This window comes from Carex rostrata, chromosome 8 (assembly GCF_964058835.1).
Source record: "Carex rostrata chromosome 8, lpCarRost1.2, whole genome shotgun sequence".
Classification (NCBI taxonomy): domain Eukaryota; kingdom Viridiplantae; phylum Streptophyta; class Magnoliopsida; order Poales; family Cyperaceae; genus Carex; species Carex rostrata.
This window is the reverse complement of record NC_135925.1, coordinates 248,300-266,471: the sequence shown is the minus strand read 5'-3', so window position 1 is coordinate 266,471 and position 18,172 is coordinate 248,300. Positions and strand designations below refer to the sequence as shown.

The following is an 18,172-nucleotide window of genomic DNA, read 5'->3' as shown; positions in this document are numbered from 1 at the left end:
AAGATAACAGAAATAAGAGTGATTAGCAAGCCTCTCGAGGAGTTTATCAACAAATGGCAGTGGAAAGTGATCCTTGTGTGTTACCACATTGAGCTTCCGGTAATCAATGCACATCCTATAACCAGTCACCGTACGTGTTTGGATCATCTCATTCTTGTCATTCTTCACCACTGTTGCACCTCCTTTTTTTGGCACCACATGGACATGGCTCACCCATTCGCTGTCAGAGATCGGGTAGATAATACCTGCATCAAGAAGTTTTAAAATCTTTTTTTTCACTACCTCTCTAAGATTCGGGTTAAGCCGTCGCTGGTGCTCGACAGATGGCCTGTGATCATCTTCCAGGTGGATCCTATGAGAGCAGATGGATGGGCTGATCCCCTTCAAGTCCTTGATTGAGTACCTAATCGCACTTTTGTGAACTTTCAGCTTCTCCAAGAGCTTGGCGGTTTGATCGGGTTTCAAACCTGCATTTACAATCACAGGACAAGAATTATCTGGTCCTAGGAACTCATACATGAGGTTGGATGGAAGAGGCTTGAGCTCAGGAGTCGGATGCTCTGCCCTGGTACGGCCCGTGCTGGGTTTGTCCGACCCGTGTAAGGTCCCCGGATCAGCCTCGTCCGACCCGCACCCTTCATCCTCCAAGTCTTCGGATTGAGTTGTGGGGCCCGTATCAAGCTTGTCCGACCAGTATCCAGATTATCAGAGTTCACATCTGCTGCAAAAATTGATTCTACCTCGCCTGTTTCAACCTGCAACTCGGATAAAAAGTCATAATGATACCTTAGCGAGCTATTGACATGCTCAAGAAAGTGCTCCTCGGCCAAATCCGCTAAACATTCTTCGATTACGTCAATTCTAAAGCACGATTCGGTGGTTGAGGGATACTTCATGGCTTTGTCGATCTGGAATCGCACCTTCTCCTCTCCAATATTCAGAGTCAGTGTTCCATGAAGGACATCAATGATGGCACCTGCAGTTCTTAGAAAAGGTCATCCCAGAATAATGGGGACTTCCCTGTCTTCTTCCATTTCCATTACAACAAAGTCAGCAGGTACATAGAACTTACCAACCTGAACTGGTACGTCATCCACTATACCGAGTGGAAGTCTTACCGAAGAGTCTACCAGCTGAAGGGTTATTCGCGTAGGTCTGAGCTCACCTACTCCTATTCGATCAAAGATTGTGCGTGGCATGAGACTCACGCTAGCTCCCAAATCACATAGAGCTTTCTTGATCGTGGATTTCCCTATAGTGCAAGGGATAGAAAACTTATCGGGGTCTTCCAGTTTTGGCGGTAGTTCACTTCTCAGAATGGCGCTGCACTGTTCTGTTAACTTCACTGTCTCGTGCCCTCCCAAACTTCGCTTGTTGGATAGGATGTCCTTCAAGAATTTGGCATAGGTTGGCATTTGGGTTAGGGTTTCGGTGAATGGAATGGTTATGTGTAGTTGCTTGAAACTCCAATAAAGTTTGAGAATTGCTCATTAAGCTTAGACTCGACCAGCCTTTGAGGAAAAGGAACAAGGGGTCTGTATGGTGGTGGCTTATATGTTTCCTTGTTTTTCTGGCTGTTTGGTTCAGTTGGTACGGCTTGTGCTGGGTTGGTACGGCTCATGTCAGGAGAATCTTCAACATTCACTACCGGCCGTGTTGGATCTGTACGGTCAGGGATCTCTGCAGATGGCGTTGGCACGACCAGTGTTGGGTCAGAACGGTCTGTGCCAGGTGGTGTGGAGTCAGGCTGAGTTGGTTCTTCATGATCGGTGGTTGGTACGACCCGTACAGATTTGGTATGGTCCGTACCAGGCATGGAGGGTCCTTTATAGTTGGTCCCACTTTGCAATGTAACAGCCTTGGCCTCTCCTCGGGGGTTGACTTCTGGTTGGCTGGGTAGCTTACCAGGTTGTGATTGGTTCGGTGCGCTTTGGTGGCCCAACTGTTCTAACATCAACTTGTTTTGAGCAGCCAGTTGTTGCATCTACTCAAATATCATCATGTTCATCTTCCCCTGCTCATGCATGAAATCGCTCACAGTGGGACCGATGTATGGCTTAGCGGGACCGGACTGAGATCCTTGGTTGTTCTGGTTGGGGAAGGAAGCATTTTGATAAAAATTTCTGTTGTTGTTGTTGCTACTCGAGGGGTTGTGGAAGGAGTTGTTGAAGGGTTGGTTAGGAGCATTGATGTATGGTACTTAGTTGTTCTGCTTCCACCTCCAGTTTTGTTGTTCAACAGGGTTCTTGGAATAAGTTCGGTTGAATAGAGGTTTTGGAAAGTAGGATGGCTCGTTGTTGAGAGAGTTCACTTGCTCGAGCTCTTCATCATCTCTTTCCGCCAATGGGCAGTGCTCATAGGAATGTCCCTCCCCACACATAACACAAGACTCTGACTGTGGCCGATGGTTTCCAACGGATTTGACACTCATCTTGTCGAAAGCCTTCTGCATAGCGTCCAGCTTGGCTGTTAGGGCTGTGATTTGATCGACTTCAAAGCGGCCGCCTCCTCCAGGTCTGGAATTGTCGCAGCCTGGCCATTGTTGGTTTTGAGCTATGTTGTCAATCAGATTCATAGCTTCGAGAGGTTCCATTGACATCAGAGCACCACCTGCAACAGCATCAACAGTTGTACGAGTGCTTTCAGTTAGACCATCATAAAAAGTTTGAATCAATAACCAATTAGGGAGACCATGATGAGGACAAGAGTATTGTAAATCCCTAAACCTTTCCCAGGCCTCATTCAGGGGTTCATCAGACATTTGCCTAAAGCTGGTCAGTTGGGTTATTACTTTGGCAGTTCTTTTGTGAGGGAAAAACCTAGTTAAAAACAAATTAGACAGTTCCCTCCAAGTGTTTATTGAATCCCGTGGTAGTGATCCCAACCATTTCTTTGCCTTATCCTTAAGAGTGAAAGGAAATAAAGCCAGTTTGGTATAGTCAGCAGTGGCCCCATTGGTCTTGATGGTTGTGCAACACTCAAGAAAAGTCTGGAGATAGGCATGTGGATTCTAGTGATCCAAGCCATGGAAGGTGTTCTACTGCACAATGTGGATGACTCGAGGATTGAAATTCGGTTGCTGGCCAACAATCCTTGGCAGCCTGATTGCGCCTCTCACATCTCCAGCTCGAGGCACATTAAACTCGCGCAAGGTCCTTGGCGGTGCATAGTCATCCATGAACTCCTCATCCTGATCGAGCGGGACTTCATCTTCCTTCTCTTCCCCATTCGGATTCATCGCTGCTCTACTCGAATGCTCAGACCCTGCGTCTTCTTCATGGGGCGGATCGGTTCCGGTACGGGTCGTGTTGGGACGAGGCTGAATAGGAACAGTAGCGTCTAATGAGCTTTCTGGGTCAGAGGTGAGTCCCTTGCTCCTAAGCTGGTAATCTCCGATGGGTGGAGGTACGAAAGCCAGCTTTCCTGAAAGAGAAAAAACTAAACAAAGAAAAGATTCAAGTTAAAATCTAGATTAACTAAAGTAAACAAAAATCTAGTTAAAATAAATGATGCCGTCCCCGGCAACGGCGCCAAAAACTTGTTCACACAAAAGTATGCACAAAGTTTCAGTACAGCAAGCTGTACCTTTTAACCTTGACTAACTCTTGATTTAGACTACAAGTGCACAATCATATCGTTTGTATTGTCAAGTATCGATCAAAGGGATGGTTCAGGTATCAACCAGATTCTACTTAAATTAGCTAAAAACTAGAAGTTGGAAAAGTTGGTTTGGGTAATTATGTTTCCTAAGTTTAATTGTAATAATTAAATGACAGAAAGTAAAGTTTGGTTTTAAATCAATGATAAAAAGGCGTTTTCAGGGTTTCAGACTCATCTAAGTTCTGCCTCTCAGTCCCTGATACTGGTCGTGCAGCTTCCTGTATGGGTCGTATCAGGTTGTTCGGGCCGTACAGCTTCCTGTCCGACCCGTACTAACTTCGAGTTAATGCACCAGATACAGTTTCTTTGTGTTGTTCCTTTGTATAGTGTTTTACTGACCAAACCTAATGTTCCTAAACCTCAACCGTCGTATGTTGGTTCATTAACTTGGTATGGAATTGCAATATCTGCCCTCGTCGGGTTCTAGACCTCAACTGTCGTATATTGGTCCGAATTACCTAGTTGCTTGTTCACCTTTCAGCTACTACTTGGTTTCACCTTTTGGGTCACTAATCCTACCTCATGTACTTAGTTTGGTCGAGAGATTATAAAGGTTGTAATGCGCTACAGACGTGGTCATTCATCTATTGGCAAACCAATAATAATCAGACAATTTCTGCTAAGCAATTAAAATCAAACACAATCAAGCAAACACAAATTTCAACACAAAAATTCCAATATCCAAAATGCAAAAAAAAACATTCGATTACATCTTAACCCTAGAAATAAAGAAATCTACTCAAACATGGTTCTAAAACAAAAAACAAATGAGATAAAGAAAAGTCATGATAAAACCCAAAGAAGAAGAAGATCCACAACGAAACTCGCGTCTTTTGTTTCTCAACTTCGCCTTCCAACAATAGCCGCCAATCCAAACCCTAGAAAATGCTTCTTTGCTCCATAATTAGCTCTCAGGTGCAAAAATTCCCGTCTATATCCCTCTCTGGTCGACCTTCCTTTATTATACCTTGTTTCCAGATTCTGGATCTGTTTCCGAATTTGTCTGGTACGACCCGGACAGGATCCTGTCTGACTCGTACAACTGTGTTTCTTCTGAAGTCGAGTCAGCGGTCGGACTAGTGATCGGATCGAGGTTGGTACGACTCGGACAGCTTCTTGTACGGGTCGTGTAGAAATTTCCCAAATCTAGATTTCTCCTCGATTTCGCCCAAATCCTGCAAAATAAGAATGAACTTGCAGCAGTACCATATTCTATAGATATTCAATGAATTACGACCGATTTAATGGTTCTAAACACAGGTTTTGGTATAAAATATGGGTCGGAAAGTAGATAGGATTACGAGATATCATTAGATCATAGGAGTAGGAAGTTGGAGTCTAGAATGTAAGCTTAGGACTTTGACCTCTACGATTAGGTAGAATATAGTTAATATTAGTATTAGTATTATTACTATCACTTTCACTTTCACTTTTATTTTTATTACTTTTATTTTATGACTACTTTATTATTACTTATCTTTATTATTTGATTGTGATTAGGTTTTATTTCTAGCTTATTCCAACTTGTTTGAGATTAAAGGCTTGGTTGTTGTTGTTGTTATTGTTATAAAAGTTTTGTCAAAGGCTAGCTGGATTGGCCAACTACCGATGCGGTGCCGCTTTCAAGGAAGAAAAAAACAATAATAAAAGGTAGAGATGAAAGACTAATAGACTATGGGTAAGAAATGGAACAAAAAAAAAATGAACAATAGGTCATTAAAAATATAAAGCCTTTTGACTAATAGACTATGGCTAAGAAATGGAACAAAAAAAAATGAACAATAGGTCATTAAAAATATAAAGCCTTTTGTCCTGTGGCGAACTACTTGTATGCAAATGCAACTCTATATGCATGCATTGTAGTATTTTTCTTGTTTCTGAGTTCTATGTCAATTCAACTTCCATTCTAAACTCTGCTCTTAATTTCGTCGTTAATTCTTTGTTTACTCGCCACTTTTGAATCTGTGTGCATTTATTGGATTAATAGCAAAACATCTTTAATTTCAAGTTTACAATTTATTATGATTTTATTTAGTTTTAGTTATTTGTTAATTTACAAATAGTTATTGGTTATTTCATTATTAATTACTATCCCAACAAAGAAATACAAGCACGTAATATCGCCAATTTATATATATATATATAGGACTTGGCTACGGTGCTATGGGTAGCTAAGAGGCCTCCCGTGCTATGGCTCAATATTCGACTTTTCGAAATCCTAACGGTCGATCCGAACCGTTCATCTTGTTCTCCATATCAATATGTGCTCGGAGATCAAATTTTACATTTTTTGGAAATTTTTTACTATTTTTTTAGATTTATTGAAAATCGCTGTTTTTCAGACAAATCTGGACCATAAAAAATAGCGATATTCAATAAATCTAAAAAAATAGTAAATTTTTTTCATAAAATGTAAAATTTAGTCTCCGAGCACATATTAATATGAAGAACAAGATGAACGGTTCGGATCGACCGTTAGGATTTTGAAAAGTCAAATATTGAGCCGTAGCACGGGAGGCCTCTTAGCTACCCATAGCATATTAGCCAAATCCTATATATATATATATATATATATATATATATATATATATATATCCATTCTATTATTAAGCACGTTAGGTGTCCGATCCGCCAACGGCTACGATTGAAAGATGAAACTTCGGATTTGATCTCAGCCCTCCAATTACATAATTTGTCTTCTTTTGATTAAATGCATCTATTTTATGTATAAAAGTCTAAATTTAGTTAAAAAACATACTCACCACATGTGCTGTCATACGATATGTTACAATTAAAATTGAACAAATTATGAAATTTAGCGATATATTTATTCATTTCCTTATTTCTTTGTTTCTATATTTCTCTTCTTCAATTGAGAAGACTTCACCTTCCGTTTTCTTATTTCTCTGTTTCCTTACTTCTTCTTCATTTCTATACGGATCATAATGGAAATCAATTTTTTTTATTTCCTTATTTCTCTTTCTTTGTTTCTATACATATTTGGTGTGGGCAATTTAAAATATATTTTCAATATGAGGAGGGTTCAAATGCCTCCATTTTTTGTGCCTCCATCATGCCTCCATTTTTTTAAACTTTAATAATTTAAAATTTAAAAATTAAAAGTCAAAATAAAATAGTTGGATATAATCTACATCATTTTATCTATGCACGTGTCAAAAATTATGACATTTTAATTTTATTTGGGTTGTCATCAAGAGCTTGTAAAATACGTACTAATATAGATAATTTATAGACGTTGATTTTTGAACTTATTGATTTACATAAAAACAAAATTGAAATGTGATCAATTTTTATGAGTACATAGATCACATCTAACAGTTTTATTTCAACTTTTAAGTTTTAAATTTTGAGTTATTAAAGTTTTAAAAAATAAAGGCATGGTTGAGGCACAAAAAATGGAGGCATTTGAACCCTCCTCTTTCAATATATAATATATCAGTGTGTGTGTGTGTATTCGAAATTAGAAACAAAGAAGAAGAATAATACAAATTGGAACGTGTGTGTAAGTATATATTTCTCTTATAATATGTGTGTATATATATATCATATACATACACATGATAACACTTTTTATTTATGTTTTTTTATATCATATTATATGTCGATATTGAATTGTTGTATGATATTTTATATTAGATTCGAATCGAGCTATTATTTGATATTATTGGTACTTAAAAATAAAGAATCATCACATCATCAAATTGTTATTAGAGATCACGATTAAAGTTAATTAAAAATACAAAATCATATAAATTTTCTATTAACATGTGTCTTAATTTTTAGATAATTATTATTTTCATTGATATATTTGTTTCTTATAATATATCCCCGTTGCAACGCACGGGTATGATACTAGTATATATATATAGAGAGAGAGAGAGATGGGCTATGGTGCATTGCAATGCATGGGCACTCTTGTGCATTGGACCATAAATCACCGATTCAAAGTCCAAATGACCGATCCAAACCGTTCATCTTGTTCTCCATATTAATATGTACTTGGAAACCAAATTTTACATTTTCTGGAATTTTTTTACTATTTATTAAGCCACTTTGAAAATCGCTGATCCGGTGGTCTAGAAATTTTTACTGCTTTTACTGTTCATCCAGATTTTCAGATTTTCAATGTGGCTTAATAAATAGTAAAAAAATTCCAAAATATATAAAATTTGGTCTCCAAGCACATATTAATATGGAGAACAAGATGAACGGTTTGGATCGGTCATTTGGACTTTGAATCGATGATTTATGGTCCAATGCACCATAGCCCATCTCTCTCTCTCTCTCTCTCTCTCTATATATATATATATATATATATATATGGGCTACGATGAGTTGCGAAGTAAAATGCGTTTCTACTTCACGCCGTATTTTTATTTTGAAAGTCCAAACGACCGATCCGAATTGTTAGATGTTTAATCCATATTGAAATGTGCTTGGAGACCAAATTTTACATTTTTTTTGGAATTTTTTTACTATTTATTAAGCATTTTTGAAAATTACTGTTTTGCTGTGAAGAGTAAAAAACAGTAAAATTTTCTGAACCATCAGATCAGCGACTTTCAAAATTGCTTAATAAATAGTAAAAAATTCCAAAAAATTTAAAGTTTGGTCTCCAAGCACATTTCAATATGGAGAACAAGATGAACGGTTCGGATCGACGTTTTGAACTTTAAAATCGCAAAATATGAGCGTGAAGTAAAATAGTCGCTTTACTTCGCAACTCACCGTAGCCCATCTCTCTCTCTCTCTCTCTCTATATATATATATATATATATATATAGAGAGAGAGAGAGAGAGAGAGAGATATGGGCTATGGTGCAATGCAATGCATGGAGGGGTTTGTGCATTGGACCATAAATCTAAAATTCAAAATTCAAATGACCGATCCAAACCGTTCATCTTGTTCTCCATATTAATATGTGCTTGGAGACCAAATTTTACATTTTTTCTTAATTTTTTTACTATTTATTAAGTATTTTACAAAATTGTTGATCCAACGGTGGCTTAACAAAATAGTAAAATCAGCAGCCACTGTTGGATCAACAATTTTGTAAAATACTTAATAAATAGTAAAAAAATTCAGAAAAATATAAAATTTGGTCTCCAAGCACATATTAATATGGAGAACAAGATGAACGGTTTGGATCGGCCATTTGGATTTTGAATTTTAGATTTATGGTCCAATGCACAAACCCCTCCATGCATTGCAATGCACCATAGCCCATCTCTATCTCTCTCTCTCTATATATATATATATAGAGATATATACTAGTAATCGTGCCCGTGCACAGCAATGAGAGAAAATTATGTAGTAGAAAACATTAAGCTCCTTAATAAGGAGGAGAGATAATTAAAATCAAATTTGTAGAGAAAAATAGTTAAATACTATATTTATCTACAAGATAACACATGTGAACTCTAGTGTAGTGGTAAGAATTTTGGCACCAACAGAACCCAACTGGGTTCGAATCCTACCTTCAGCAGAAAAAAAGAAAAAGGGTGCGCGGTGCACAGGCTTGGTCCACAGGTGCTGTGCGTGGTTCATAGGCGCGGTCCACGGGTGCGACGCGCGGTCTACGGGCACTGGGATCATATCCAGCGCAACACTGGGATCATATGCGGCGCGACCAATGCATACTTAAGTGTTGAAGCTCATAATTTGGAAAATTCATCTATGTGCGGTCTGGAAATTCAACGGCTGAGCATCATTCCGAAAAGAAAACAGTAAATCAGGACCCTTGCAGGATCTAGACATTAAACGAAGGAGGAGATATATATATATATATATATATATATATATATAGAGAGAGAAAGAGAGAGAGAGATGAGCTACGGTGAGTTGCGAAGTAAAACACGTTTCTACTTCACGCCGTATTTTTATTTTGAAAGTCCAAATGACCGATCCGAACCGTTAGATGTTTAATCCATATTGAAATGTGCTTGGAGACCAAATTTTACATTTTTTGAATTTTTTTTACTATTTATTAAGTATTTTTTAAAATTGTTGTTTTGTTGTGAACAGTAAAATTTTCTGGACCATCAGATCAACGACTTTCAAAATTGCTTAATAAATAGTAAACAAATTCCAAAAAAATGTAAAATTTGGTCTCCAAGCACATTTCTATATGGAGAATAAGATGAACAGTTCGGATCGACGTTTTGAACTTTAAAATCGCAAAAGATGAGCGTGAAGTAAAATAGTCATTTTACTTCGCAACTCACCATAGCCCATCTCTCTCTCTCTCTATATATATATAGAGAGAGAGAGATGGGCTATGGTGCATTGCAATGCATGAACCCTTTTATGCATTGCACTATAAATCATGGATTTAAAGTCCAAATGACCGATCCGAACCGTTCATCTTGTTCTTCATATTAATATGTGCTTGGGGACCAAATTTTATATTGTTTGGAATTTTTTTACTATTTATTAAGCAATTTTGAAAGTCGGTGATCTGATGGTCCAGAAAATTTTACTGTTCACAGCAAAACAGCAATTTTAAAAAATGCTTAATAAATAGTAAAAAAAATCCAAAAAATGTAAAATTTGGTCTCCAAGCACATTTCAATATGGATTAAACATCTAACGGTTCGGATCGGTCGTTTGAACTTTAAATCTGTGACTATTGTGCAATGCATAAGGGGGTTCATGCATTGCAATGCACCATAGCCCATCTCTCTCTCTCTCTCTCTATATATATATATATATATATATATATATATATATATATATTTAAATATAGTAAGCCTATGCTACTTCGTGAATTAAACATGTTGTTTTAATTCGCTCTCATATCTCTATTTTCGAAGTTCAAATAGCCGATCCAAACCGTTAGATGTTTAATCTATATTAAAATGTGCTTGGAGACCAAATTTTACATTTTTTGGAATTTTTTTTACTATTTATTAAGATAGTTTGAAATTGTTGTTTTTATTAAAATTATGCACCATTAAAAAACAACGATTTTCAAACCATCTTAATAAATAGTAACAAAATTCTCAAAAATGTAAAATTTGGTCTTCAAGCACATTTTAATATAGATTAAACATTTAACGGTTTGGATCGGCTATTTGGACTTCGAAACTAGAGATATGAACGCAAATTAAAATAACATATTTAATTCGCGAAGTAGCATAGCCTTACTCATATATATATATATATATGAGGAGGGTTCAAATGCACCCAAATGCACCCTATCTTTCAAATCCTTTTTCTCTGTTTTCAAAGTCCGAATAGTCAATCCAAACCATTAGATGCGATCTATATATTAAGATGTGCTTGGAGACCAAATTTTACATTTTTTGGAATTTTTTACTATTTATTAAGCCACTTTGAAAATCGCTGATTTTACATTTTCTGGACCATTGGATCAGCGATTTTTCAAAGTGGCTTAATAAATAGTAAAAAAATTCCAAAAAATGTAAAATTTGGTCTCCAAGCACATCTTAATATATAGATCGCATCTAATGGTTCAGATTGACTATTCGGACTTTCAAAATAAAGAAAAAGGATAGGGTGCATTTGGGTGCACAAAAATTTGGGTGCATTTGAACCCTCATCTATATATATATATATATATATATATGAGGAGGGATCAAGTTACAACAATTTTTGAGTTACAACAAGTTACCACAACCATTTTCTACATTTTCAAAGTTCAAATCGTCGATCCAAACCATTAGATGTGATCTTTACAATAAAATGTGCTTGGAGATCAAATTTTACATTTTTTTTTGGAATTTCTTTACTATTTATTAAGATGGATACAAAAACTAGTCAAATTCAGACCATTGAATTTTGTACCCATCTTAATAAATAGTAAAAAAATTCCAAAAATATAAAATTTGATCTGGAAGCACATTTTATTGTGGAGATCATGTTGAATGGTTTGGATCGACGATTTGGACTTTGAAAATGTAAAAAATAGTTATTATATATATATATATATATATATAGGCTGGCTAATATCAAATCGATTGTTCCTGAGCTCCCGTGCAACCAAGTCATTTTTCAATTTTCAAAGTCCAAAAAATCGATCCGAACCGTTAGATGTGATTTCCATATTAAATTGTGCTTGGAGACCAAATTTTACTATTTTTTTAGAATTTTTCAAAATCAGTGCTTTTCAGAAAATTCTGGACCATAAAAATGGTGATTTTGAAAAATTCTAAAAAAATAGTAGAAAATTTCCAAAAAATATAAAATTTGGTCTCCAAGCACAATTTAATATGGATATCAACTTGAACGGTTCGGATCGACGTTTTAAACTTTGAAACTAAAGATATGAGCATAAATTAAAACACTCACTTTGCAAAGCATGGTAACCTTACTCATATATATATATATATATATATATATATATATATATATATATATATAGAGAGAGAGAGAGAGAGAGAGAGTAAGGCTACCATACATTGCAATGCATAGGCATTTTTGTGCAGTGAACTATAAATCATTGGATTCAAAGTCCAAATAACCGATCCAAACCGTTCATCTTGTTCTCCATATTAATATGTGGCTGGGGACGAAACTTTACATTTTCTGAATTTTTTTTATTATTTATTAAGCCACTTTGAAAATCCCTGATCCAACGGTAACAGTAAAATAAAAAAGTACCGTTGGATCAGCGATTTTCAAAAGGGGAGTGCTATATTGAGGGCAATTTTTGTGGTTTTGAGAGCTTAGAGAATATTTTGCTCCTAAATACCAAGTTTACCCTTCTCTTTAAACAGAACGCTTGATTAACAGATCGCTGGATCAAATCCAAAATATACCGCCATTACTTCTCGTCTCTCCGTCTTCTTCAATTTTTCTCTTCAACTCCACCAAGGCATCAAGGACAATGGATGTGGTAGATTCAATGGTGGATACGCTGAGAGAGTTCGAAAGGAGATCATAAAGCCCTGTCACAAGCCTGATCACGAAGGTTCCTTTCGTCTCTATTTTTTTGTTTCTCTTTCTAATTTTTTTTACTTAAATCTCTGTTATTTGAGATCAATTCTCGCTTTAGATGGTTTCATATTCACTCTAGATTGTTGGTCTAAGCTCCATCACATTATGCTGATTGATTTCAATTAGAATCTTGATAAGTACTGCATGGCTCACGTTGCTTTTTTATCTTTCGCTTTACAAATTTATGTACTGTCTCACTTCCCTCCGCATTGTCAGATACTACGAGAAAGGGGGTGGGTTTCGGATATGTAACAATTGCAATGAGAATGGACTCCGCCAATGCCCCGACTACTGTTGTGAAAGTGCTTGATTTGATTATTATAAGGCGGCGATTGCTGATCGATCTGATGATCTAGTTTGTACTTTAATTTTGAAGGTACATTTAGTTTTTCATTGATCATGCTATTCAATTTTGTTGAAGAATGAACAAAGAAAAATGTTGGGAGAGCCAGTAAGTACAAATCTAGCTAACAGAAGCTACACAAAATAATATCAGAAAATGCTGGTTGTTCTAAGCTTGAAAAATACTGTTTGTTCTAACCTTACACAATACTGACTCACGTTGCAATTTTGTTAACTAAAATTCAAACAAAAGTTTTCTTTTGCACATAGATTTGCACAAATGAAGATTAACAAGAAGATCAACGAGAAAATCAGGAGCAAAACAAGATTTCTTTTTTTTCTTTCTTTTATATAGCTTTTGTAATATGTATCAGTAGCTATGTATATTAGAAATAGTTTAATTGGGGTATTGTTTGAGGAATGGGATAATAATGACTGATGCATGTGTAATTGTAAGTAGCAAAGGTTTGATTAATTTATACTTAATCTTATCGTTTTTCCTTAAACTTGAATAGACAATCTGTTAAACGGCTTGTAGTTTTTATTTTATTTTATTTTTTATTTATGTCGAAACATTGTACATGTGTAATATTTTAAATGGCTTTTAGTTTAATTTTCTATGCTAAAATATTTACATGATCAGCGAAGACTGACAAGACACTGGAATTCTTTTTAGCGTACAACATTGTTTGGGTAAAGTTTATTCGTATGATCTTAAACTATCAGTTACACCTGGAATTTTTTTGTTTGGCTACCATGAGTCCAAATGAACTATAGCTCTTTATGATTTCTAGTTGATTAACTGGTTCCAAAGCATCTGTTTCTTTTTTCTGCACTTGAACACTTAAATAAGCATATATGTCTTTTTTTTGTACTTAATCATCTAAAACTTAAACAGTATGAGGCTATGAGCCTAACAAAAATTGAAGATAGAAACAACAAATACATAAAGTCAAATTTGATTAAATATTAGTTCTAACTCGGATCTAGAAAGCATCATAAGCTTGATAGCCAAAAAAAAAAAAAGTGAAAATCATTACAATTGCAATTACATATCAGTTATAAATAACCTCAGGAACTAATATATCAATGTGACCAGATTCAGAAATGATGACAATGCCCTTGCCTCTTCAATTGATCTGCACCAACCTGTCAGATAACACAATTAGTGGACAAATATAAAATAATAACCAGTACCAAATGAAACAAATAACAACTGTACATGAGGATTGTCATTCATGATTTATTCTAACTTTTCGTTACTATGGCAATGTAAATGCTAAAATCAGCAAGACCTAATACCAGTATGAGGGTATTAGTTCATCCAATTTGAGCCTACGGCTTTCATCGAAAAAAAAGGTCATCCAATTTGAATTCCTAGTTTACGAGAAGTACGAGGGTCATCCAAATTGTCTAGAATGACCACATTCAGCTTGAAGTTGGTCTAGCTCATCAATTATATTGATCTTTTCCCACTGACAGAGTCTCTTTTTAGCGGTTCCTGCCTTCATCCCGGTTGCATGGTCTTTTTCATAAATGTCACGAAGAAGCTCCAAATTGGGAATCTCCTTATCCCGAATACACTTCATTTCTTGTTTTTCCTTACAAAAATGAATTAACACATTATTATAAAGTAATATTTGATTAACTTAGGACATCCTAGTTCTGGTAGTATAATTCTGGTACAGTACGGGCGTAAAGGCGGCGATATGGATGCCATTGCGGTGGTGACTGCAGTTAGAGAAGCAGGGATCAAAGAAGGGAAGCACGAAGAGAACAAAAACTGCTAAAACTAAATTCACCTATCAGAATTTCAAATTGCCAGGTGGGGGACCAATCCGTTTTAATTGCAAACAGGTGCCCTAGCTGTAAAATAAACTAATTGTCAGAAAATATGTCATAAGGCATATGTATGATGGATATGACATGAATTTGAGATAAACTGGAGGAAGGGGAGTGATTTAAACCTTTGAAAATGCTCTCCGATGAAACCAGGAAATTTTAAGGGATAAAGTGACCTTTATGACCTTATTTGCAACAAAAAAATGAACTTTAATTTGTAGATGTATCAGAACTTCCAATCAGATTAGATCTAAAAACTTCATGTACATAAGTAGAATAAAATTACGTGAATTGTATAAATTGAATATAATTCTGATGTTATTATTGGGTGAGATCGGATCTTCTACAGTTAAAGCGAATATCAAACAATCCAGAGCAAGAATTGATCTCATATAACAGAGATTTAAGTAATTGAGATGAAATTTAGAAAGAGAAACGAAAAATGAGATGGAAGGAACCTTTGCGATCAGGCTTGAGACAGTGCTTCATGGGATGTATGATCTCCTTGGCGAACTCTCTCAGCAGATCCACCGTTGATTCTACAGCATCCATTGTCCTTGCTACCTTGGTGGAGTTGGAGAGAAAAATTGAGGAAGACGGAGAGACGAGAAATAACGAAGCGGGTTTAATTTGTTTTTGGTACAGGCGATCTGTTAATCAAGCGCTTTGTTTGAAGAGGAAGGGTAAACTGGTATTTGAAAGTCTCAGCTCTCAAAATCCGAATAGTTGCCCTTAGAGCATCTACATCCCTAAAACTCAAAATGATTTCTAAATAACTGTTAACTACTTTTTAGAAATTATGGTCTTTAAAGTTTATAACTCTCACATCTCTGAAACTCATTTTAGAGTTTCTATTAAGCCACGTCAGCAACAAATTAAAAAGGAGAAACAATTTGAACCAATCATTTGGCCAACATAGAGTTTATAAACAGTTTCTTAATAAGAAACTTTCCTGCATAGTTTCTAAATAAGAAACTCTCCCACATCCCTGAAACTGGATTAGAAACTGCCACATCAGATTAGAAACTCTAATAGTTTTAGGGATGTAGATGCTCTTAGTATAGCACTCCCCTTTTTCAAAATGGCTTCATAAGTAGTAAAAAAATTTCAAAAAATGTACAATTTGGTCTCTAAACACGTATTAATATGGAGAACAAGATAAAGAGTTTGGATCGGTCATTTGGACTTTGAATCCGGTAATTATAGTTCAATGCACAAAAATGCTTATGCATTGCAATGTATGGTAGCCTTACTCTGTATATATATATATATTAAAAGAGTGATGCTTCTGTGCATACAAGGACCTATTTGTAAAATGAACATATTTTTATTTTCAAAGTTCAAACAGTCGATCCGAACCGTTCATCTTGTTCTCCATATTAATATGTGCTTGGAGACCAAATTTTACATTTTTCTGAAATTTTTTACTATTTATTAAGATGAGTACAAAAAATATCAAATTCAGACCATTGAATTTTGTACCATCTTAATAAATAGTAAAAAAATTCAGAAAAATGTAAAATTTGGTCTCCAAGCAAATATTAATATGGAGAACAAGTTGAACGGTTCGGATCGACTGTTTGAACTTTGAAAATAAAAATATGTTCATTTTACAAATAGGTCCTTGTATGCACAGAAGCATTTGCCATATTAAAATCCACTACTTACAGTCTGAGTGAGTTGAATTACTTTAAACTCTCATTCTCATATTAAAACACACACACACACACATATATACACACACACACACACACACACACACACACACACATATATACACACACATATGTATGTATGTATGTATGTATGTATATATATGTGTGTGTATATATATATATAGAGAGAGAGATGGACTTAGGTGAGACGCGGAGTATACGCGTTTGGTGCTCCATGGTACATTTTAGTCATTTTGAAAATCCAAACAACCGATCCGAACCGCTCAACACGATCTCCATATTGAAATGTGCTTGGAGACCAAATTTTACATTTTTTGAATTTTTTTTACTATTTATTAAGCCACTTTGAAAATCGTTGATCCGGTGGTCCAGATATTTTTACTGTTTTTACTGTTCACCCGGATTTTTAGATTTTCAAAGTGGCTTAATAAATAGTAAAAAAATTCCAAAAAAATGTAAAATTTGGTCTTCAAGCACATTTCAATATGGAGATCACATCTAACGGTTTGGATCGGTTGTTTGGACTTTCAAAATGAAAATATGGCGTGAAGTACAAATGCGTGGTGCTCCACGTCTCACCCAAGTCCATCTCTCTCTATATATATATATATATGAGGAGGGTTCAAATGCACCCTATCCTTTTTCTCTGTTTTTAAAGTCCGAATAGTTAATCCGAACCATTAGATGCGATCTATATATTAAGATGTGCTTGGAGACCAAATTTTACATTTTTTGGAATTTTTTTACTATTTATTAAGCCACTTTGAAAATCGCTGATCCAATGGTTCAAAAAATATAAAATCAGCGATTTTCAAAGTGGCTTAATAAATAGTAAAAAAAATCCAAAAAATATAAAATTTGGTCTCCAAGCACATCTTAATATATAGATCATATCTAACAGTTCGGATTGACTATTCAGACTTTGAAAACGGAGAAAAAGGATAGGGTACATTTGAACCCTCCTCATATATATATATATATATATATATATATAGTGTGGCTAATTTGCTACCGGAAGCACTTTGACTGAGGTGCTTCCGGGGCTATATTAGCATATGTGATGTTCAAACAACAAATCCAAACTGTTAGATGTTTAATCTATATTAAAATCTACTTGGAGACCAAATTTTACATTTTTTGGAATTTTTTCACTATTTATTAAGATGGTTTGAAAATCGCTGTTTTTATTAAAATTCTGCACCATAAAAAACAGCGACTTTCAAACCATCTTAATAAATAGTAAAAAAATTCCAAAAAATATATAATTTGGTCTCCAAATAGATTTTAATATAGATTAAACATCTAACAGTTTGGATTTGTTGTTTGAACATCACATATGCTAATATAGCCCCGGAAGCACCTCGGTCGAAGTGTTTCCGGTAGCAAATTAGCCACACTCTATATATATATATATATATATATATATAGAGTAAGGCTACGCTACTTCGCGAATTAAACGAGTTGTTTTAATTCGCGCTCATATCTCTAGTTTCGAAGTCCAAATAGACAATCCAAACCGTTAGATGTTTGATCTATATTAAAATGTGCTTGGAGACCAAATTTTATATTTTTTGAAATTTTTTTACTATTTATTAAGATGGTTTAAAAATCGCTGTATTTTAATGGTGCAAAATTTTAATAAAAACAACAATTTTCAAACCATCTTAATAAA

The 18,172-nt window shown here is 35.2% G+C and overlaps 1 long non-coding RNA gene and 1 other non-coding gene across 2 annotated transcripts; one reads left to right on the top strand and one right to left on the bottom strand.

Annotated features, from left to right (window-relative positions):
* Nucleotides 1-2,687: 2,687 nt before the first annotated feature.
* LOC144558871 (small nucleolar RNA R71) lies at nucleotides 2,688-2,794 on the top strand. Its single transcript, XR_013513028.1, has one exon. It is a non-coding gene; the product is annotated as a small nucleolar RNA R71 (small nucleolar RNA).
* Nucleotides 2,795-13,925: 11,131 nt separating this feature from the next.
* Nucleotides 13,926-15,496, bottom strand: LOC144558487 (uncharacterized). Its single transcript, XR_013512928.1, has 2 exons — nucleotides 14,285-15,496; nucleotides 13,926-14,131 (listed from the first exon to the last, which is right to left on the bottom strand). It is a non-coding gene; the product is annotated as an uncharacterized LOC144558487 (long non-coding RNA).
* Between the last annotated feature and the right edge of the window lie 2,676 nt (nucleotides 15,497-18,172).